This window comes from Lolium rigidum, chromosome 6 (genome assembly GCF_022539505.1).
Source record: "Lolium rigidum isolate FL_2022 chromosome 6, APGP_CSIRO_Lrig_0.1, whole genome shotgun sequence".
In the NCBI taxonomy this organism is placed as follows: domain Eukaryota; kingdom Viridiplantae; phylum Streptophyta; class Magnoliopsida; order Poales; family Poaceae; genus Lolium; species Lolium rigidum.
The window spans coordinates 39,361,348-39,387,059 of NC_061513.1; the positions used below are offsets into that span (position 1 = coordinate 39,361,348).

The 25,712-nt window shown below is 43.3% G+C and overlaps 1 pseudogene; it reads right to left on the reverse strand.

The window, feature by feature from the left end:
- Positions 1-25,712, reverse strand: part of LOC124660338 — a 44,222-nt pseudogene that overhangs the window by 14,196 nt on the left and 4,314 nt on the right.

Here is a 25,712-nt window from a genome sequence, read left to right on the forward strand (position 1 = left end):
CGTATGACCTATTTCTGACACAAACAAAGGGCAAAGTCCCATGTATTTTAGATGGAAAATTTGGGGCATACGACACAGGGCCGGCTACACAATGTGGGCGACTAAAATTGTGCGAGGAAGAGGGTCGGAAATCCTTACTTTTTTGCTTAGGCGTGAATAGTGGAAATGGTACAAGTCGACGTCCGATAATATAGGATCATCGTTGAGAAGTTGGTGACATAGTATAGGAAGAGGGAGTAGCGGGACCGACATATTCATCGACCGCGTCACCTAATCGAACGGTCATAATTGACCTCGGAAGAATTAATGTTTGAGGTTGAAAAAATGTACCATATTGATCAAAGTTTAATGTGGTTTATATGGAATATGATGTTTACGGACGATAATTAACCTAGCTATTGACTAGCTAACATACTCCTACTTTTTCTTAAGTTGCCGGGTTCGATTATTAAACACAAAACAACGGTACAACCACAACACACGCGTAAAACAACAAATAGAAACAAGGAAGGACACATGTATGAGAAATATTTATAGGAAAAACCCCCCAACAAAAGAAATTTACATATAAGCCATTGGAGGGGCCAATAACACCATTTTTGCAAACATCGTTAGATCTTAGCCAGCACCATCGCAACCACCGGCTTGACAAGTCAAAGGGAAGCTCCACATCGACCAAGTCGGGGAAACCGGCAGATCTGTCGCCATCAGGACACCAACCTACTCCCGAGACGCCATCCTCTCCTAACGGCAACCAACCTCATCTTCACTCATGTACAAGTCTCCAAGCTACGCGACGACGCCGAAGGATCGATACGCCACCATGGTGTGGCTGAATCCAAAGAACAAAAATCACATGGATGCGCCACTCCTACTTTGCCAACGCAACCTAGGAAACCCTAGCCACGCTATCCTAGAGGAACGACAAAAGTCGAGATTGCACCGGAGGTGGGAAACTTTATTTGGCCTGAGCGTCGTCGTCGCTGTCATCTAAGCAAAGCCCCCCCCCCCCCCCCCCAAAACCTAACCTATCTACACGCCATGAACGAGACACCGAGGTTCTCCTACCTTCCCGCAGCCGGAGCAAAACAGAGGCAAACCCAGGACTCACCGACGTAAAAGGGTACGCCACCGGTTGCCTCCCTCTCGTATGTCGCGAGAGGAAACAAAGAAGGGGAGAGACATGAAATAGCTAGGACTCGACTAAAACAAAAGCAAATTAACAAACCCAGCTTACTCACACACCTCGGGAGTTGAGTTAGCTAGCTAGGATTACACGTCGATCAGCTGCCCATGCATATGCATGCATTGCGTTCCTCGGTTCCTGGCCGGCCTTGCAGCCTACGTTCTTCCGGCGACTTAACGCGTCGACACGCTAAGTAAAATATGAGTAGCAGATATGTGTATGCATGCAGCATGTACGTGCTCTTCCCTGCCCAGCTAAATGAGTAGTACCAAGGGCTACGTGGTGCTGTGCTACATAAATCAACAAGGCAAAAGAAGCTTCTCGACCAGGATGTAGAGTACAGGTCTAGTAAGAAAATATACTCCATCCATTCCAATGAGACCTATAAATTTAGTCAAAAGTCAATTATCTAAGTTAGACAAATGTTTTAGACAAAAACAAGAACATTCAAGGTATGAAATCAATATCAATGGATGCACTATACAATATACTTAGATAATTATTTTAATTAATATTTTAGATGTTAATACTTCTATATATATTTGGTCAAAGTTAGCACAATTTGACTTTTAAATAAGTTTATATGTCTTGCTAATTGGAACAGAGGTAGCTAGTAAAATTGGCTTAGCTTGTCGACCTCAGCAAAAACCTAGCTAGCTTGAGTTTGCACCTCCGACACCATGAATAACACAACATACAAACAAACCACCCAAACACAAGCGCTCCTCTCGGAAACTAATGATTTTTTGCCTTTGTCTGAAAAACGCTCCATGGTTCCTGCCGACAGGTCCCTTTCTCCTCCACCACCCACTCCAGCAACAGGACTGCGGGAGGGTTGGGGACCTAGACTGTATCAGGGTGCTCTAGTTAGGGCTACTAGGGTTAGGTTTTGGGCCCCGACGGAGGCACTATGGACCTATGGTGGCGATGTCCTCTCATGTTCCACTTAATGGAGGGCAGACAATTGAAGAAAGAGTAAATTTCCCCTTTACTATTGGGACATTAATATTGTGGATATGTCGTATAAAGTGTAAATGAGGCAAACCTAGATAGAGTATTATTTTGAAGTTTCAATTTCATAGATATATACTTCCTCTGTTACAATGAATAAGGCCTTTTTTTAAAAGTCAAGCTAAGTAAAATTTGATGAAACTTCTAAAAATATCTATCAGTATATATGACATTCTATAGGTATCATATGAAAATATATTTCATGATTTATCTAATAATATTGATTATGTATTTGAATGTAATTTTTTTGTAAAAAAATGGTCAAACCTTACATGGATTAACTTTTCATTAATAATATAAGTCTGATTCATTGGAACAGAGGTAGTAAGATGCAATTGTAATATAGTATTTTTTTGTAAAGTCAACAAATAGTAGAGTCCATAAAAATGAGTAATTTAGTAATTGAATAAAATCGAGGAGCCCGAATATCATTCCCCCTATAACGCCGCTAGGACAATTCCATGAGAGAAAGGAAGGGAATAAGCTAGGTCTATTTCCCACACAAAATGGAGAACTAACGGAATCCCACCTCGTGTCTACGCTATTTATCTCGAACTTGACATGGTTAGGAATTTCACATTTGCGCCAACGATGGTTCACGCAATCATAGTTAGCGATTCCATCTCCCGGCATGGGACTTACTGTTAACGTCGTCATTGTTCCCTACCACCATCGCCCCCCCCCCCCTCGCGCGCCCCCGGTGAACCATGTACTATTTGTTGAGCTCAAACCCTCACATGTTTATAGTAGCCTCGTCGACGCAATGAGTCCACTTATCAGATTAGTTGATGTGATGCATCAATCTCAATTCTGAAATATGTACACATATTGAAGCCTGGTAGTCCAGCTGAGGACATATGTCGGTGCATGGACATGCAGCCGCCCGTCTTGCGTCTTGTGCCATTGTACATACTAGGTAGGTTGATCATTGTCGATGTGGTTCTACGGCAATCTTAGACGTGAGCAAAGCATGCCAAGGAAGGGCAGATGCGACACCGACATAATCCATGTCTTATTCATTGGAACAAAGGTAGTAAGATGCCATTGTAATAGTATTATTTTTCGTAAAATCAACAAATAGTAGAGTCCATAAAAAATGGGATATTGAATAAAATCAAGGAGCCGAATATAACCACCCCCTTAAAAGGCAGCTAGGACAACTCCACGCGAGAAAGGAATGGAATAAGCTAGGTCTATTTCCCACACAAAATAGATAGCTAGCGGCTCCACAGAATCCCACCTTGTGTCTACGCTATTTATCTGGAACTTGATAGGGTTGGGAATTTCACATTCGCCAACGATGGTCCATGCAATCATAGTTAGTGATTCCATTTCACCAGCATGAGACCTCATGAAAACCTAACATCGCCATAGTTCCTACCGCCATCGTTGCAACCCATTTCGGTGAACCATCTACAATTTGTTGAGATCAAACCCTCACATGATTAGAATGGTTTTATCGCCACGGCATGAGTCCACTTAGCGGATTAGTTGATGCGATGCATCAATCTCAACTCGGAACTATGTACACATAGTGAAGCCTGGTAGTCCGGCCGAGGACATATGCATGGCCATGTCGCGCTGGTGTGGTTCTACAATCTCAGAAATGAGCGAAGCATGCCAAGGAAGGGCGGGTGCGACATGGACACCGACAACATTGTCGGTCGTCTCGTCGGATGCCGAAGTGTCGTCAATTAAGTGATGATGGTCCCATCTCAGCTAGATGTCCAGTGTTAAGGAGACTCATACGCGTGTATCTGCTGACCTACTCACGTGCATTAGAGTTAGCTGCATGCCGATGAAATGCCCGCGCTGGATTTTGGAAATGTGCCATGCTACTAGATGGTACTTCAAGTCGTCACGGTTGTACATGCATATATATTTATTGGGTTGAAATAGTGGAGAAGAGTCATTAATGGAGTACCATGATTTATGGGATTTATTAAGAAATCGGGCAATGAACCGGCTGATTCTTCCATCCCAGCAAACTTTGGGCGCGTCCCAAGGATTGTCATAAAGACCAGCAGCATCTGAATCGTCCACTCGCCGTCCAACAACAAACGAAATCCACCCAACGAAAACACGAAACCCCAATCCCCAATTCCCCACAGTTCTTGGTTCACCCACACCTCTCCAGACCCGGCGGCAGGCGCCGCCCCTCCTCCCATCCACCGGCGACGGCCCCTCCTCCCATCTGATGGCCGGCCGCCTCTCTCCTCCGCACCAAGTGCGTCCCAGCGCACAAAAACCTAGCAGCAGTAGCCGGGGATAGGGATGCCGCTACGACTGCTCCTCCTCGCCGCCGGCACCCCACCTCTGTCCGCTACTCCATCTTAACGGACCAGCAGCCGCCAGGCCAGCTCCATCTCCCACGGTCAAGCTCTACCGCTGGGGAGTGAGTGGCACCCTCCAACCACCGCTGCGTGGTCGCTCACCTGCGTTGCACGCTGTCGAACGGAGCGTGGATGCGGACGGCACCACACAAGGCGGGATACGGTGGATGGCCGGACCTGAAAAAGTATGCAGCTTTTTCTATTTCCCCTTCCGCCCTTGCATTCCACTCCATTGCGCATATGGCTGCTCGGCTCGCATATGTGATAACCTAACTCGAATTATGCTGTGAATTTCGCTTTGCATAGGTCAAATTGAGGTTCCCTCTTTGGTGGTCTCCACTCTCTACCAGGGCTGTGGTTGAGTGAAAGCCTATTCCAGGAGGCGTCAATTTCGTGCGGAGCCCGCCCCAATTCCCACCGCGGCTACCTCGCCTCCACCGCTGGGAAGATTCGTCAACATCGGCGTCCAAAGGTCAATTGTTTCTTTGTGGTCGCCTAGGATTTTGGTCCGACTAATGCGACAATTGGTGATTTAGCTATTGTCGTGCCTATGTTTACCCATTTATTGGATACACTAGTACTAGTTGTACTCGTGCGTCCGAGATGGGCTTTGTTACTCTTCAAGTTACTTCGGATTCGACATATTTGTTTTGCCTGTGATTCAGCAAATGCTTGTGCAATTTCTATAAATTTTCGTGTTACATGTTTTGCTAATTATTACATGCATAGAATTTCAGTGTGTGGTATGCTTTTAGTTTGTCCCCAATCGAAGCATAGCAAGAAAGGCAGTGCCTTGCTCTAGTGTTGATTGGTCAAATGGGATGTAAGACTACTGTTGTAGTTAAAATTTGCTCTTCGGTCGTAGTTTGATCGATATGATGATAAGTTTGTGAGTAATTAGAGTAACAAGGAAGCGTGAAATCTTCATGAGATGCTTTTATTTGTTACAAGTATGTATATCTTTGTAATATATGAAATTTCCACCAAATTATTTACCATTCAAAATCGGAGGTTAAACATTCATTTGCACACCTTGGTTGGTCAGTGGCACGATGACTTGGATTGTAGTACTAGTTTTTCCCTCTCTATCATGTGCCTTCCACGAAATACATTGCTAATTTGCCATGAGTCATTACCTACAATCATGCCTGTTAAATAATTCATGATAATCTGGCGATGTTTTGGATGCAATAAGCTATTGATAGTTGTTACTTGTGTGAACTCCTTCAATGAAGTTGTCAAGTAAAATTCTCTTATTCTATGGCACAGATCTTACTTGTTCAATCATCATTTCCATGTCTTATTCTCTGTCTTTCGAAATATACTAGCTCACTTTGCTGTTCTAGTATACTTGCAGAGGGAGGTTTTTAACGTTTGTGTTTCTGATGATGCTCTGTGCAGACAACGGGCACCAAGAATCCTGGAATTGTTGGCAAATATGGTAAATATATTTAAGCTCTCTAGATTATTATTTAACATTCTGGTGAATGTATGCTAATTGATGTGATCATGTGTTGTGTCAATGTTGTATACATACCAGGTATGGTTTCTGATACACAATGATTGTATTCGTCACCTTCGCTTGCCCTCATGCAGTTCTTCAACTGGAAGAACGACTACACTACTGCCTCAAGGCATAGAAGTCGGTGGCCTCCGTCGTATGCCCACACCGTCGAGCACGATTACCAGGTACCAGGTCAAGCAAGGTACTCGCCATACCTGGTACCAGGTCAAGCAAGGTGAGTTCCATAATTTCTCCTACCTGTCATTTTGTTTTGTGCTGAAGTACATGTGTGCCATCCTGATGTAACGTCGTAATACTCTTTTGTAAAGTATTTCGAAGTACTGATTTCTAAAATATTTGGCAGGTATCATCACGCATGTCTGATTTTGAAGTCACTTCAGATACTTTACAGTAGCACTTGAGTCCGTAGGGTCCCAATTATGTAGGTGGATAATCATGGTAATGAATTGGCAGTAATTTCTCATTTTGTGTCTGCATATGCTATTCATAAATATTGAGCTCGCTCTGCGTTTGTGCTAGTACTTCAGTGAATTCAAACATTTTGTAGCCGAATGTATTTTCTGGACTAATCAGTTCTGATTGTATGTATGTTCACTAGCCATGGACTACAACAAGAAATCTGCATAGTATTTTTCTTAAGGGAGCAATTGTCACACAACTCAAAACTGTGCACCTATTTGGGTTGCAAAATGAACTCAAAAAGCTTTCTAAAGTATTTAACTGATGGCCTCCACTTCTACCCGTTCTTAGAAAAAGCAAACCTTTTATTCATAATTATTTTTGTTTTTCATTTAAGCTTGTTAAACAAATTGGAGACTGCAGGGATGTTTTTGTTTTTAACCACAAAAGTGCATACTAATGGGAAGACAAACACGAACTGTTCAAAACTATTAAACTATGTGCTTCCACTTCTTGCTTAGAAAAAACATCATTATTGTTTTGTTCCTTTTATGTTTCTGCTTTAAGTTATTACAAAATTTGGACGTTGCGGTGATGTTTTTCTCGTTAACCTATGAAGTGCTACTAATATGAAGACAAACTCTACTTTTCTTTGCTTACAATAAAAAATATTCGTTTACTTTCTTTTCTGTCTCTGATTTCAGTTTTGTCAAGTTTTGGAGACTGCGGTGGTATTTTTCTTGTTAACTGAGAAGCGCTTACTAACATGAAGACAAACTCAAACCACTCAAAAACTATTTATCTGAACGACTCTACATTTCTTGCATACAAAAAAAATTATATGTTCCTTCTTTGTTTCTGATTGATCTTTGCTACTATATTTGGAGGCTTCTATAATGTTTTCTCGTCAACCTGAGCTGTGCTTATTAATATTAAGGCAAACCACGGATTTCGAGTCGACGGGTCGTTCTGGGGCAGCGATCGACCTAGAGACTAGTCAAGACTAGTCTCAACTCATGTTTAATGTAGGGTATAATATAAGGCCGGGGACAGGGGAGTGGGGGAAAACCTGGGCAATTTCTTCCAATGGACAAGACCTTCCTCTTGTCCATGAACCAGCAACCTACAGGTTGGGGACAGGGGAGTGGGGGAAAACCTGGGCAATTCCTTCCAATGGCCAAGGCCTTCCTCTTGTCCATGAACCAGCGGCCTACAGGTTGGGGACATGGGAGTGGGGGAAAACCTGGGCAATTCTTTCCAATGGCCGGCAGGTTCTTGCAGAGGCAGCGGCCAAGGGAGAGAATGCAAAGATGTGTTTTGGCTTTTGGGGTCGAGCGGGGGAAACTATCTCTCGATCTAAGTTTCAAGGGGAACACGGGTAAAATGGGAAGGTGAGGAAAGAATGAAAAAAATTATGGCATGTGGGGTCATTATTTAAGTCGATTGACTCACAAACCTGGACTAGTCGATCGACTCGATCAACTCATCAAATGATTGATGAGTCGAGTCGAATGGCCGAGTCGACCTTGCAAATGCGACTTGTCGACTAGTCTTTCGACTCGAAATCCATGAGGCAAACTCACAACATTCAAACTATTAAACTCGGGCACCTCCACTTCGATCTTATTTGGCCTCGAAGCCCACTTTTGTCGGTTGTATATGGTTTGACACTTCTAATTTGGTTAGAAAAAATTCTCTCGGTTGGTTCTAAACTAATTTACTTTGGCCTCTCGGCATTATTGGTGGCATTATTGGTTACTCGTACTTGTTTGATTTTATATTCAGTTAGACAAACTCTTGTTGGAGTTCATTGGATTAGCATGCTTTTTAACATGTACTTGTTCGATTTTCTATTTGTGTTTTATGGGAAAGTTGTCTCTGTTTGACTATCATCAATCATTGCAGACTGGTAAATGGGTGGGTAACATAATTAAGCTTGTCTTTCCTGTGTCGAAGCTAGACTTGAAACGACTAATAACTATCGCTAAATAGAGACAACTATCTTTCAGGTTGGCATCTTAGCCTCGTAATTATCCTTGTTGGCATTTTGAGGATGGCAGTAGTTACATTAGTAGGTGTCATGTGACTCCCAATAGTTTGAATTTGATACTTTATGGCCATCATTTAGATCATTTTTCATGCTTTGTCCTTTGCTGTTGCACTTTCTTGCCCATAGATTCATCCTTTGCTCATTGCTCACATGGTCACACCTGATGGCTCAATTTTACAGTGCTAGGGCTACGGACCAGCTGCCGACGCAACTCCGCCCTCTCTCGACAGTAACTCTCGTGCTTAAGGACCATATCATTTTTGGCGTCTTCCTCGAAATGTCACAGGTAAATGGCATCATCTCTCGCAACTTATGTCCTCCATCCCGGTCATAAAATCGGTACTACTTGCCTACCTTAATAATTACCTGAAATAATGCATTTAAGTTTTTTCTGTATCTATATGATGCTCCAAGTACATTACCAAGAAATAATTCATTATATTCTGATGCTTTTAGAATGGTTAAAAGATAGCCTGCTAATTTGAAAATAACAAGCTGCAACATTCATTCCTTATCTAGTTTGGTGGAGATATATATATCCATGGGATATGCTTGTATTTGTTTTGTCATCGTTTAACATGCATGTGGGTGTATTACTGTATGGTGCTGAAAGTGTTATCATGCCATCGAATAACTCCATGCATTTGTAATTTTATATTGTGACTACAACAGGAGAGAAGGTCATTGGATGTTAGTGCTCCTCCAACCGTGCGAAAAACAGCAGGGCAAGCTTTCTCCTCCCGAGATCAAATGGGATCACAAAAAAGATTCACGGGAAGAAGTCGGTGCTGAACCTTGTAGCAACTCGTGCTACTCATGGGGCTGGTGATGGGAGCAGAATAATTATTTCTTGCTCGAAGGTGCAGCCTGTGTACTTTCTTAGGATTGTTTTCTTTTTAAATAGTTATAGTTACTCATGAACCTGATTAATATAGTGTCATTTGAGGCCATGGTCCTTGTCAATCGTTACCCCGTAGCCCCTTATCCGATATAGGTACTCGTGTCATTTTATCACTAATACTGAGAATTTGCAGCCTTGTATAGGTTTTACTGGTGAAAATAGAAGTCTGCCTGCTAAGCTTGTACTTTTTTTTTTCAAATAATTTTTCTTTGGTCTTCTTCCAGGAGTTAATGATCACTGTTTTTCAGTGAGGTGTCATCTTGACGAGGATCCAAAAAACTTCAAAGTTTTGGCAATGCCGCTACATGATCCAAAATGTTCTGCTTGCCAGTACAATCACATGGGCATCTCCCCACATGGTAAAGTTCTGGCTGTAACAAGTGGACCGACGTTGCAATCATTATGTTCGAAACTCGGTGCAGTTTTGGATACAACCGAGAAAGCTCATGCAGGTGTGTAATGTTCCTATTTTCTAGGGTGAATCCTCTTTAGGTTCCTCCGCTCTAAAATTGTATGGCTGTGACGTGTTCTGTATTGTATGGTCATCTCGATATATATCCGCACTCGCTTGGGCTCTACGGACTATCCCAAATGGTAATGTTTTATTTACATTGCCTTGTGATCTGCATCTTTGTTATTTGCTAGATCTTGCAATCGAGCTTTTAGAAAAATGCTTACTTTATTCTTCCAAAAAGGAAGGTTAAACCTCCAGGCCTTTGACCTACTTAGGTTAATAATGCATACAATGGCTTATGTGTACTGGATGTGCTTAGCATCTCAACTGTTGGCACACTGTAGTAGTGATATGTGATATGTTTGCTGATATACTTCATGTCCCATCATCAGCCTTCTTTGTCACCATCAGTAAATCATTCTATGTAGTTTCATGTTGTAGGTGTTCCAGCCTCACTCCCGAAAGCAATATTAACCCATCATTAGCTATGATGTGTAATAAAACACTTTCGTGAGCTGGTACCTACACCGCTCTTTATGCCGTTGCAAAGGATATTTCTCAAGTCCGATGTGCTTATAGTTATGGTATATTACTACATTTCTACTTATTTGGATGATAGTTCTTGTATTTGTTCTATGTAGCTGATTATGTCTGCAATGTTCTCTTATAGTTGTTGCTTTGAACATTCAACAACTAAATTGCCACTACTAGGGCTGCGACTGCATTTAGATTGGCATGTTGTACCTGCATTATTTTGTTGCGGAAAGATGCCTTCGTTTGGCCGATGCTGCAGTTGTAGCCTGATGTGTTTGTGAAATGTGTTGATAGTTGTGTGCAATTGCAAATTGTAACCACAACTTGACCGTTTTGAATTCCGAATGATATGGTGTTATACTGATTGCAGGGCCCGAAGAGGAGGCAGGCTATGGTTGCCCCTACCCCTGATAAGGATGAACCAGGCCATCTACGTGCTCACCACCGATGCTACCGAGTGTGCCTTCAGGACCATCAAGAGTCAGGGCCAGGGATGCATTTATGAGTGCCTTGCTACACCATAAGCTCTACCTCTCCTCCAACCGTGGGAAAAAGAAGCAGGGCAAGCTTTCTCTCGAGATCAAGCAGGATCACAAAAACAGTCATGGGAAGGAGTCGGTACTGAACCTTGCAGCAGCTATTGCTACTTATGGGACTACTGATGGGAGCACAATAGTGGTTTTTTGCTCTGAAGGTACGGGGCTGTGTACTTTTTTTAGGATTGTTTCCTTTTTAAATAGTTACTCATTAACCTGGACTGTAATGTAGTAGCCTTTAATATCACGCATTTTGCACAGATTTAACGGTCCACAAACATGTGCCATTACTGTGTCATTAAACATGTGTTGAAATTCCTTTTTTCTTTTGCATCTATATTTTAACTTTTATTTCAGAATTCATTATTTCACCATGTTCCATAATTCCATATACTATGCAGCTGGAGTCTTTTTTCCTATCGTGACTAAGATCTATTGTTGCAATACCGTACACTTCTATAATGTTCACTAAACTAGTAAGATTTGATGAGAATTGCTGCACCATGTTTCATTTAGATTTGGAAGAAATTGTACTATTCACTGTTACGCGCTGACTGACGGGTGCATGGTGAGGTGACCCATCTATGATTGGCCTGGGTCCCTGAGGTTCATGTAGTGGGACTGAGATTTGGATTTTATGGGGACTAGTAGGATTTAGTGCAACATAGAATCGCGACAGGAAATTTCCATAGTTCATAGAACTGGACCAGTGAAACTGATCCAAATGCATATTGTAGTATTGGAGGTTTCTTGGAGGTTGCAGTTTGATCAACCGAACGAACCAAAACAATCCATTAAGCAAAACTGACCGGACCAGGCGGCGATTTGGCTTTTCCTACTTAAGCCATCGGTAAGATCTGGTTTTAAGAACTGCTCACACGAGGGAACATGCATTAGTTATTTATGCAAGAGATGTACACGAGGAGTGTGCTATTTCCTGATGCAGTTGTAACCCAAGAATTGATTCTGTAACAACAGATCTTAATTTTTGAACTATTTGCAGCACCTCATATCAAAATTTGGCATGGAAACAAGGGAAAGGATACAAGCTGGTGCTACTCATGGGACTCATGATGGGATCACATTAGTGATTTCTTGCTTTGAAGGTACGGGGCTGTGTAATTTCTTAGGATTTTTTCCTTTTTAAATAGTTATTCATGAACCTGACCTGCTTAAAATAGTGTCTTTTGATGCCATGGTGCTTGTCAACTGTTACCCTGTTGCCCCTTATCGGATATAGGTGATATGTCATTATATCGTTAATACTGAGAATTTGCATTCTTATATAGATTTTAGTGATGGAAATAGAAGTATGTCTGCTAATCTTGTACTTTTATTTTTTCAAATAATTTATATTTGGTCTTTTTTCAAGAGTTAATGATCTCTGCTTTTTCAGTGAAGTGTCATGTTGACGAGGATTGAAAAACCTTGAAAGTTTTCGCAATCCTGTTGCATGATCCAAAATCTTGTGATTGCCTCAATAATCACATGGGCATCTCCTGGGATGGTAAAGTTCTAGCTGTAACATGTTGATCGACGTTGCAAAGGTTATGTGCAGAAATTGGTGCAATTTTGGATACAGCCGATAATGCTCATGAAGGTGTGTAATGTTCCTATTTTCTAGGGTGAATCATCTTTAGCTTCCTCTGCTCTAAAATTTTATGTGGTGATAACTATCTCAAATGGTAATATTTTATTTACATTGCTTTGTGATCTGCATGTTTGGTGTTTGCTAGATCTTGCAATCGAGCTTTTAGAAAAATGCTTAGTTTATTCTTCCAAAAAGTAAGGTTAAAACTTCCAGGCCTCTTAGATACTTAGGTTAGTAATGCATACAATGGTATATGTGTACTGGATGTGCAGTATGTCAAGTTTTCAACCCTTGGCACGCTTTAGTAGTGATATATAGATATGCGATATGTTTGCTGATATACTTCATGTCTCATCGTCACCCTCTTTGCTCATGTATGCTAATAAATAACTTGGGTTCGAATTCGATTTACCCGGTTTGAAATTTGGGTCCACTTGTACGTGATGCATATGTTTCATTACTCAGTTTGAATTCTGAATATTAGGTTATACTGATAGGAGGACCGAAGAGGAGGCATGCTAGGATTACCCCTGCCCCTGAGAAGGGTGAACCAGGCCATCTACCTGCTCACCGCCGGTGCTATGTGCCTTCAGGACCATCAAGAGTCAGGGTCTCATGGATGCATTTCTGAGTGCCTTGCTGATAATTTGATCAACACCTCATCCAACAGGTACACCATAAGCTCTACCTCTCGTCTTGTCTTTCATGTGTGAATGAAAATGAATGCGCATGTATACGCTAATAAATAACTTGGTTGTTGCAGCTGCTCCAGGCACCTATGAACGGTGATGGATGTTAAACAAAATAGCAGGCTGCCATGACCCCCCTTGTGGAGCTAGAGCTATGCAGGATGGAGGGAGGGAGCCATTGCTGCCAGACCCGGCTGGCCGTACGTGCTTTATTAGTTTATTTTTTCAAGTGATGTCGTAGCCGGTTAGATACTTGTGAGTTGTGAGCTCAAGGTCCAATAATTTAATTCAACTGATTTCTTACCATTTTATATGAACAAGTAATTTGACTTTCTCTACATGTTCACATAGGTTATTCACATACATGGAATTGTTTGCTCCTGCAGATTGGCAGCCTTGAATGGTAATGGGCTGGCTGGAAACAATTGGTCCTCGTGTTTTCTAAATGGATATTTGTATCGAAACATGACTAAATGGGTACAGTGAAGATATATTTCCCTGTCTATAATTTGAAGCGTGTAGTGATTCAACCCCAATGATGATATTTTAGACGAAGCATGTTGAATCCTGATTTCAGTATCTCTGTCTCTCGGCAGATAACATGCTGATCATGACAAGGGCGAGTGAAAAGCGAGAGATAGATGGATCGCCGGCACTATTGAGCGATGACAGGTGCGAGGAACGTCATGGTGCATCCGTGCTCCCTGCTGTGTATCTATTTGGCACATACATAGAAGAATGTTATCGTTGTGGGTTGAAGTTGGGTAGTTATCTAGTTCTCCTGATGGATGGAGACACATCTGAGCGGTTCGTTTTATCACTGCAAGCTAGCTTAAGACCCATTTGGTCTTTTTGTTGAATGGTTTGAGCTATATTTTTGAATCGTTTTGGTTGAGACAAACCGACTTGGTTGGCAGCATGTATCTACTGTTTGCACGTGTGAAGATTATCTCCATTTTCTGCAAAGTGTAAAAGAGGAATCCTGGTTTGTTCCAGAATTTGTGTGTGATAACTTGGTGGATGGTTCAAAATTTATTGTGTATATATATTTAAGTTTAGCGTGCAATAGCCCAGGAAAATTTTAAAAATGGCAACTGTTGTGTTACTACTAGAGTAGTGAACCTTCCATGAGAGCACTTGGTAATCAAATACAATGGGAGAGCACAAGAGAAGAGAGGATGAAAGGCCTAGCTTAGAATCCATGTATGGCCTCTCTTTTCATAATCCTTGTGGTTTTAGTTCAGATTTGAGGGAGAATTATAAAACCCATTGAGAAGAAAGAATTATAAAACCCATTGAAAAGAAAGAATTATAAAATCGTGGGAGTTTATTTTTCACAGCTCCGATCATGCATAATAAGAATTAAAAATGCGGATATTAGTTCTGGCACAACGTGTTGGCTATTCTTCCAGCCCAGAAGATGGAGCCATAAATACGTTGCTACACAGTCCCCGGAAAATTGAGTCTTAATCACATGGCTCCATATTAGTTCTGGCACAACACGTACGCTATTCTTCTAGCTCCATGATTGCAACGGAGAGGTACGGGTAATTGAGCTCCACAGGCACCCAGAAGACTAAGCCTTAATTACGATGCTCCATAGTCCCTAGAAAGTGGAGCCTTAATTACAGGACACTGAGTTACATTCGCGGCGTTTTGTTTCAAGAGAGCTCCTTTCCACATCAGCAATCCGCGTGAAGGACTCATCTCCACCGTCCACCACTTCTCTCATCGTGTAGCAACGAGAGAGAGAGAGAGAGAATCGAAACTAGCTCATCCCATCGTCTTCTTTTCTCAAACCTGCCTGCCTGCTCAGTAGCTCTATTATAAGTACAAGACCATTGTTACACACCGCGTGTGGATTGCGCGTGTGACTATGACTTAGACTTTGACTCTTGCTCGGAGAGGAGAGGAGAGGCCATAATGCTCCAGAGGCGAGATGGGCGCTGTCATCACCGGCCGACTGGAGGCGAGGTGTACAGGAGTCACGTTGCGAGCAAAGCAATGGCGATGCAATCCGGCAACGCTGTCATCAACTCAGAGACCCCTCCATCGAATCGCATCTGGAAGGCTGGAAGCGGAGGTGAGTCAGCCCAATGTCTGTTTATTTCCTGGATTTTAATCTTGGCTTCCAAATCTACACACCATTTTTGAGCAGTCATTTTTAATCCTCTAGCTGAAAACGATATTAGCCAATCAGTTATCCGTGTATATGAATCATGGTAGTAAGAAGACGGTTCTTCCTGATGAGGTTTAGTTAATGTTGTAAGATAGATTGCTAGTTCCTTAAAATGCTCGTTGTATCAGGCAGAGTTGTTTGATGAAATCCAATAGTACGGTAGCAGTAAAACGCATGGTAGCAATAGCTGATATTCAGTTAGTATATATAGAAAACCTTGGTGAAGGCATACCGTATAGACTCCAACGTAATCCTGTAGGGAGTAACTTAACATGAAGCTATGATATTTCAAACTTCACTTATTTTTATGTTTTTATATATACCACAAATAATGCACATATTTAAGTTTCAGATTCCGTGCACATTAAAACTAAAAATGAGATTACCCACCCATTTAGATGAAGTACCGAACCAATTTATGGAGTTTAAAATCAATTATTGAGCTTGTCCTGGTAGCTATTTCTGAACTCTGAAGATTTTGCAACAAAACGCCCCAATTGCATGAAAATACATTGCTGGAGGAAAAACGTTAAGGACTGTTTTCGAGTTACTACCTTAATGCAGCCAATGTGCCCTCTATATAGCTCTTCATGTACTCGAGCCTGTCGGTGTCGTCCAGAGTGTCATTGCTAGATGCATTGCCTAGAGAGATGCATTGTTATGGTTTAACAACCAAGAATAGCTGAAGCAAAAATTTGGAGATCATGTAAATGGAAGCTAGATCGACTTGCCATTCTCTTGGATATAAATGGGAATCTCGTGTTAGATGAGAAATCCAAATTTGGAGATCATGTAAAACAGAGAGAGAGGTAGAGTGTACTCCCCAGGTGAACTTATGAGTAGAGCTATGCCTCCCCGGCAACGGCGCCAGAAAATAGTCTGGAAGACATTTCCGTCATTTGGTTTTGTAGCTCATCCTCCTTTTTCTTCTTCTCGGCATCATATGCCAAGAGTCTAGATTTCATCTCTTCAACCGAAAGGTTAGAGTCGTCATCTAGACCCTCGAAGAGTTTATCCATCTCACTCTTAAGGCGGTGAAGCCCTTAATAAGAGTCCGAGCTCGATACCAATTGAAAGTATAGAGATGGTAAACCTAGAGGGGGGTGAATAGGTTTCTACAAGTTTTAATTCTTTCTTTGCAATATTAGGCTTTGCGGAATATAAAGGTGAGCCTAATGCAAACTAGGTGAAGCAACCTATATGAGGATACAACTAACTCGAGCACGAAGGCTTTCACAGGCAGTTAAATCACAAGTAAGGAGTTCGGTTAGAGATAACCGATAGCACGCGGAGACGAAGATGTATTCCCGTGTTCCCTTGCTTTGCAACAAGGTACATCACGTTTGGAGGGGTGGAGGTCTCACGAAGGATTCCCCACGCCACGAAGGCTCACCCTATTCTCCGGAATGTTTAAACAGAATGTTTGAATATTCATTCTGGAAAACACAACAACTGAATGCAGGAAAAGAAGATGACCAAATTTAGAAGCGTGTACCTTGTACTTGTGGTACCCGTCGGCAGCGACATCACCTGTGCTTTTGTCCGCCATTTTCCCTGTGATCAGGACGGTCAATTCAGAACTAAAACTTGACATACATAAATCCAGCGTTCAGTTCTTATCGTAGTTCCAAATTCCCATTCACTGCCAAACTCTGATAAGTCAGTTACCTGCATGAGTGAAGGTGTCCCAGATGCTTGGGCTCCTGCCGTCCTCAGCTACAGCGCCCTCGTACTACAAGCAAATTAACCCCAGAACGGTTAACTAAAATACGAGTAGGAAACAAAATACTACCAGCCCAATGGAGACTAATCTTTACTCGTGGGGCCATTATCATTATACAGTATTTTACCTGGTAGGCGGATGTGGCGGCTCCGAAGACAAAGTCCGGCGGGAAGTCGCTCCGCGTGAAGCCAAGAACAGGAGCTCCGCCATGGGCGCAGAAAGCAGCAGGAACAGAGAGACCATTGCCATGTAGGCCATTGCTGCAACCAGGACCTAGCGTTGTTTGTACTCAAAAACACGGACGTACGTGTGTGCTTCACAGTGGATAAGGCACTGCGGCCGCCGGTTGGGTAGTCTCGTCCTGTTTAGCTGCCTCTCACAACTTTGTGGGGAGCTTAATTTTCATTTCACCGGTACGTGAACCGCGTGCTGAAACCAGGTGGGCCGGCGAGACAAGGACGTCCGGCATGGCATATTGGCACTACAAATATGCACATCTCGCTGTCTGAAATGGCCAAAAATCTAATTTTGCTTTTGTAAAACAAAAAACTAATTTTGTGCCCGATTTCTGTGCAGAATTTTGGGCGCCATATGGAAGAGCATGTATAATAGTAAAGAAAAAGTGTCTTGCACATTACCTAGAGAAGACAATAAATATAACTTTTACAGCCCATTATTCATGTTACTATCCCTAACAATTAATTAAATTTTTGTAGAAAATTATATTGCTAAGTGGAGATAGGTGGTACAATGTAGTAAATAGTCTCCCTTATTATTTAAGAATTTATCTCTTAGCTAAGAAAAAACAACTTTGTTTATCTCCAGTCACCTCGAACTAATAAAAACCTACCAACTCTAAAATAAGGCAGTGGCACTGTTATCTATTTAGAAATTGAATATGAGAAGGAAGAAGTTGTTTTTATATATGATGAAGGAAGAAGGTTTAATTTGACCTTAAGATTGCATATCACACACAATTTTTATTCTAAAACTGTGTGTGACTTTCTCGTGCATCATACACATTTTATTTAGAGAAAATGTGTGTGATTGCCTCGTACATAACATGCCTTTTGCTTTTCAAAAAGCATGCGCGATGAATCACATAAAGCACCTATTTTGTCATAAAGAAAAAGACACAAAAAAGTTCTACTCTGACATTGTTGGTTATATGGCACAAATCACCGTTGCGGCAAAAATTGAGACAGTTTTGAAATTAACATTATGTGCGATGCACTAAAAAAATATTTTTCATCGGTGATGTTTCGTTGGGGAACAACAACCAAGTGAGGCGGTCACAAAGAGGCCTAAGAGCATCTCCAATCGCGTCCCCCAAAAGTTTTTCGGGCGCGCCGGACATTTTATCGTTTTCAGTGGCACGCCCCAAAGGCTCTTTCCGTCCGACGCTACCCTATACGATGTCCGTCATCTCGAGCCCGTCCCCGCTTCATAGGGACGCTCCGGGGACACCGGACAGAGCGGAAAGCAAGGCGGAAAGTGGCGGGTCCGACGCGTCATTGATACACGAGCAAGTTCTTCTTCTTAGGCAGATTGCATCAGTAGCTCTTACTCGCTGTGATGTTGATTCTTCTTCTTCAACATGTACGCGTCGTGTGAGGAGGAGTGAGAATTATCGATGTGCTTCTGTGGTTTCCAATGGGTTGAATAACTACGGTTAGAATGGGGATTTAGGAAGCTCGTGTGCCAAAAGATCTAAAATAGCTAGTCGGCTGCTCGATTTCCCTGTAAAAATTAGCAGCTCTACAACGCTATAAAAATAGCGCCGCTATAACGATACGAAAAATAGCGCGCATAGCGTGATTAGCGCCATAGCGAGCCAAATGTGCATAGCGTAGCATTCACTTTCCAAATACGCTATAGTGCCGCTATAACGCCGAAATAGCGTCCTATTTTTTTCGTTGCAAAAAAAGGAGCATGTGTGACCTACATATAAATGTAAAAATAGAATTTCTTATTTCCGTGAACAGCAAATAACCAATCATTCATTTAGATATTTTCTCATTTGCGTGTAGGCTACATATAATCGTATTTTTTCTGGAAAATTTACACAAGTAAGTATCAACATAATATATACATGAAAAATACGTATTTGAATTTTTTTAAGATTTTCAAATAGCATTTTCTCAATATTGAAAAAGCGAGTGCACGTGCACCCGAGTTCATCTTGCTATTTTCCACGTTTGGAGGCACGTACGTCTTTGGGCGTCAAGTCACTGAAAGCTGGCTCTCTGCTGGTGCTGATCTGAGCTGCCTGGTCGCTCGAGCCGAGCTCCTCAGGGCTTCTCTTTTGTGTGCACGCGAGCCAGCTCGGCTCGGCCCTAGCCTGGACGCTAGCTGATCAAAGACCTGGCCCGGCCGGCCGCCGCCGTTCCCGGCCACCGGGCGACTGAGAGCATCTCCAGTCGCGTCCCCCAAACCGTCCCCCAAACCGCGCCGAATTGAGCGTTTGGGGGACGTGTTTTGCTCGCGCCGCCCCCCGTTCGACCCCCGCGCGTTTTTTTTTCTTTTTTTGTTAAGGGAGAGGAAGAGAGATCGAGGGCCGGCCGCCGCCGGATTTTTTTTTTTGTTATGTTTGTTATTTTAATTTTAACTATATACTTAACAAAAAAAACTTAAAATTTTGTAAACTTAACAAATTAAAAGAACTATAAACTTAAAAAGAACTAAATTTTGTAAACTTAACAAAAAGAACTATAAACTTAAAAAGAACTTATCATAAAAGTTTTCGGGACTATATACTTAACAAAAAGAACTATAAACTTAAAAAGAACTAAATTTTAAGAACTTAAAAAGAACTAAATTTTAACTATATACTTAACAAAAAGAACTTAAAAAACTTAAAATTTTGTAATTTTGTAATTATGTTTGTTTGTTATTTTTAATTTTAACTATATAATTAACTATAACTCCTTCGTCGTTGTCGCCGTGGTGTTGCCGCCGTACCGTCGCCAACACCGTCAACGCCGTCAAACGCTACCTATTCATAAAAATGTAACGCCGTCAACGCTACCGCCTCTATTCAACGCGCCAACGCCAACGCCGTGAACGCGCCACCGCCACCGCGAGGGTTATGTGTCCTCGTCACCGCCACCGCCCTTTCGCCACCGCCCTTTCGCCACCGCCCTTTCGCCACCACCACCGTTCTCTCGGTCACGCGATCACTGCGTCGACCCCCCTCTCGCCTCCCTCGTCGCCCTCTCTCTTTATATGTAGAAGAGATGTGATAATGCTGGCATATACACAATTAATTTGTTTTGACTACATGTTTTCGGGACTCGACATATGGCGGGCGATAGAGGTGACCCGATTCTGGACAACTATGATCCGGACGCTCGAAGACCATATGTTCGGCATCATAAAAGGCGATATTCCTTTTGTGCCGACCGGAGAAGAAGAAGATGATATCGCTTCTTATCCGAACTTTGAGTGTGAAGATGAAGGGCGCCGTCGGCTAGCGGATGATGCCGAAGAAACGTCGATAAACGACGATCTTCAATTGGAAGTAGCAACCACCTCCGGCGCCGAGGTATATATATATATACATATTGAGCGTCTGGTGATACAACTAACTGATTTGAATAAATGTGTGTGTACTAACGCGCGCGACTCTCTTTCTTATTTTAGCCCTCGGCCGGATCGTCGAAAAAATCGAGTACGTCGTCGTCAAAGCGTGGCGCAACCAAGACGATGAAACCAGGAGAAACATGCACCATCGATGTTGTCGACGAAGAAACCGGCAGAGCCGCTGGAGCCCAAGCAAGAACGCCACCAAGTTTGTCGGCCAATGCGGAGCCGTTGTTAGAGACAACGTCTCGATCACCCGCCGGGAGTGGAATGAGCCAAAGAAGGCACGTGTTGGTTTCACTTTTGTCGAACAGAGAGAAAAAAAGATTGCTTCAAAAAGCTTATGGAACATTTCGTTCTACCTCCGGAATACCGCAAATACGATGAGGAGGGTAACAAGATTGCGGAAAACAAGAAGAGGCGCAAGCTAGTCAAACAGTTCGCTCTTTCTAGGATGGCCAACGCATTCCGGAAATACAAGCAAAATCTAGCCCATGACTTTGTCAACCAGGGCAAGACTCCGGATTTCAAAGGACAATATGAGAAACCGCAACATGATTGGCCAGAATTTGTGAAGCAAAAGAAATCGGAGCAGTTCCTTGAACTATCGAAAAAAATAAGGAAAATGCGGCCAAGAAGGAGTACAATCATAAAATGGGGCCAGGAGGGTATCGCTTTTGGCAGCCTAAGTGGGAGAAGATGGAGAACGAGCCGAGGGCGCGAGGAATCCGTCCAGTGTACGGAGGGATGGGACCCAAGGGCCAAAAGCTGGTGGTACGGGCATGGGGGATCGCTCGAACCCGGAGACAGGGGAGTGTGTTTACCGGGGCAAAATAATTACACCCACCCAAAACCTTATTGAGGCAATGAGGGATGCTCAAGAGGGAGGATCAGGTTCAACGGAGAGAACGACGCCTCGACAAAAGCCCTCGGGAATCCTGAACACGGAGGACGTGTACGAGGCATGCCCGGGGACATTTCGTGGAAACTAGGGTTCCCCCGTAAAGATGACCCGTACGGTTACGAAGCCGTAAGAGAAAGATGGATCGGGATGCGGATGTTGTGGCGAAGTTGGTAACGGAAATGGATGTGATGAAGAAAACCGTGAGTGTACTAGTCGCCGAAAGAGATGCAGCTCGGGCGCAAGCATGAAGATCATCCAATGGATCTCGGAAGCCAGCAGCGGAGAAGAAGCAGGCGTGGCTTCCACGGAGGCCTCACCGGCCGGTGCACCGACGATCGAAATTACCGCACCGGAGCCTCAGCTGGTGGTCGAAGTTACTGCACCGGAGCCTCCTCGCTACCCCGTGGACGATATAAAGGAGATGAAAGCATGTCATCCGTATTATCCTATCGGGAACATGTCCATGAAGGTAGCCATCGAGCAGTGCTTTACCACCTGGAGCACTCCACCACAACAACCCCATTCAAGATGGCTATGCTCGTGTCACGGTGGAGGAGATAGTCCAAGGGTTTGAGGACCCGGACATTGACATTGCTACACCTCGAAGGGGTGAAAAGACTTGGAGATGTCAAGCGCCAGTTCATTCTATGGCAGAAGAAATTTATCAAGTTTCCAGGCGAGGCGCCAACAAGTCCACCCCCGTACGGTGGTGGTGGTGGCGGTGGCGGTGACGGTGGCGGTGGCGGTGGCGGTGGCGGTGGCGGTGGCGGTGACGGTGGCGGTGGTGCTTCACCTAATACACCTCATTCACGTCGCCCGACGCCGCCCCCGGTCCTCGTCCGGCGGGTGATCGGACACCGGTACCGCCCCCAATCCACCTCCGGCGAAGAAGCGTAAGCGGTCCTTGGTTATTAACCCGGACCCTTACGTACCTAAGAAAACAAAGGTACCGGAGGTATCACCGAAGCCTCTCCCCAGGAGGTCTTGGGAAAGTAGTGCCGAGGAAGTCGAGGCGGGCGCGGCTGCTGATTTAGAGAAATGGAAGGCAAGCGTCCGTAAGAAAATAGAGGGCGAGCCCAAGCCGGTATATTCCGACAAGGAAAAGCAATGGGCTAAGTCATTTTTGAACACACCGTCCCAAGCCGCGAAGAATCCGCTCGACGACTATTTACGTGAACTTCGTAGGCAAGCACTCACGTTCAAGAACAGGAAAGAGTTGGCGGAGAAGCAAAGGGGGAAAGAAGTTGCCCAGCTCGGGAAACAAAGTAAACAATCGATCGCCCCGCTCATAGTGCAAGCCGCCGGTCCGGATGCCCCCGATATCATAGCAGCTGCGGCAGCACATGGATTGACTCGTAGAAAGTGCCGTAAAACAAGCGGCCGACTTAGGTATCACTCTTCGTGCAGTGTTAGGCCTTGATGAGGCGCCAATGAAGGACGTAGTATTTACATATGTGAAGAATGGCCCTCTCATCGAGCCTGCGCAGGAAGAGGATCTACCTCGACAAATGCTAGGTCTCGCTAAATTGGTACAAGGCTTACATAAAACATGAAAACGCCAAAGACTATATCTATGCGGAAGTTAAATATGAGCATCACTTCAAACGTTACTGGGTACAAATTCCTCTGAGTGAATTGTTCCAACTGTTCAATCTGCGCGACCTCGACAAATCTATCATCAGTTGCTACGTTCTGTAAGTGATTTATTAATTTCTACCCCATCTCGTTCATTGCCTGCACTATATATATATATATATATATATATATATATATATATATATATATATATATTGTCCTAACTATCTTGTTGTGTACGCTATATATTATGCAGAATGAAGAAGCGGGAAATGCGAATAAGGAACATCCATGATGTTGGGTTCATTGACCCACACATCGTTAATTCATATGTGTTAGAACACCACCCCGCCGACGTGGAGGAAGACCCGTGGCGGTTTATTAGAAAACAGCAACATGAAAAGTGATATTCTATTTCCTTACCATTTTGGGTGAGTGTTTCTGTCTTGAGCACATTCTCTTTTGTTTACTCCATGCATGGTATGTGGCTAATCGATGAGTTATGCATGATCGTGCATGTATCGTGTCCGCAGGTTCCACTGGATTCTTATGGTAATTAAAGTTCAGACCTCCTCGCTTCTCGTCCACGACTCTCCGAATATGGATCCGGCGCTTTGGGGCGACATGAGAAAAATGATGCAAAAGTAATTATTTTCATTCATTTGCGCTCTATATCGATCGGCCTATTTCGTTCATCATTTCCTAATATCAAGTAACTAATTAATAACTCTCTTGTTTATTTAATTTTCTTTGCCTCGTAGGGTTTGGAGACGGTTCGTAGATACCAAGGTCGGTGAATTCAAAAAAGAGCTACATTTTAAAATGGCAGTGCCGACGACTCGGGGATACTCAGCCACCGGGGACCAATCTATGTGGATACTATGTTTGTGAGAGGATCCGGAGATACCGCAATGAACGGGACCGTACGTGTGAGAACAACATCCCGAGGAATAACCTCCGGAAGACCCTTAGTCCGAAGCTCGCTTCCGACCACTTCAAGAGGAACTAGCTGGATGGTTGGCGAGGGAAGTCATCGATCCTAGAGGAGAACACTATTACGATGACGTAGATCTTTATAGGCACCGGAATTAGTAACTAACTTGTTCAAAATTGTATATGGTCATCCGATATTGAATATATATTGTATATGGTCATCCGATATTGAATATATATTGTATATTACTCTTGAATTCTTTTTGGTTCTAATTTCAAATTTGTTTGAAATTGTACATTCATATGCATGTATGTATACAGTACCGTAGAATATGTGAAACTCCTTCAAAATTAAAACCCAAAAGAAATAAAATAATACAAATTAAAAAGAAACCAGATTTAGGGGGAGGGGGGGCTAAACCCTAAACCTCGCGGAGGCCTTTAGTCGCGGTTGGCCAGAAGAACCGCGACTAAAGGTCCTCCGCCCTGGCGCTCGCCTGAGGCCCACGTGGATGGGCCTTTAGTCGCGGTTCGTGAGGAACCGCGACTAAAGGGGGGGGGCCTTTAGTCGCGCTACTTTGGTCGCGGTTGGGCCACCGCGACTAATGGCAGTTGCCAACCGCGACCAAAGCCCCTTTTTCCACCAGTGGGTTAGCCCGTAGGATATATGATGGGGGAGACTTTGGTATCGAGGAACTCGGTGGCGACAACAATCGTCCTAGGTAGATCGAGATCTGAATAATCCCCTCTCCAATGGCAGCGGCAGCGCTTCGATCTGCTGCGACGAAGGTCTGCGGTCGCGCCTTTGAGCGACCGAATTCGTATTTTACGACGGCCCTCAAGGAGGAACAGAGGCGGCTGCTGCAAAGGATTAGCCATGGCCGTAGCTCACTTCGCCGGTTCAGTTCCTCAGAATCACCAAACCTTCTTAATAATAACAAGGTATGCACAGTCTTATTATATCGTGTGAAATTAGCAAAATCAGATCTAGGGTTCCCCTTAGAAACTTACTCTTTAGGCCTCGTTTTTTTATGGGCTTCTAAATACCATATTTATTGGCAGAAACAAATTGCTAGCGGAATACAGTAATTAATAATATGTTAATTGACTAACTAGTTTTTGCATATGCAACATTTACAATTCTTCCTGTTATGTACTATGTTCTGTGTTTAACCGAACTTTCTTGCAGTGTAATCTTAATATGTACTATCAAAATTCTCGGCGTAACTATCTAACTCTCTTTGCGTGGCCACAACAGCATCTTCCCACAAATAATGCAGAACCAACGCTTACCCTTACCAGGCAAATCCAGGAAAAGAAACAAGAGTTGCTTCATTTGCTCCGCCAGGCAGATCATCCAAAGTGCGCCATGGAGCTTGAGAATAGGAAGCTGCTCCACCTGCTTGGGCGAACTCCTGGCCCTACACCAGTGTAATTCATTATGTTATGTTGTTTTTTTTTCTTGCAGTTTCTCTCAGAATTAGTTTTCTAACAAATTCATTTTTTCATCTGCAGCTCTACTATTGAATTTGTAGAGAAACATCTATTTAAAATAGTCACGGGCACGCTCGGTGCAACAGCTGCACTCTTGTACATAGAGGCAAAGT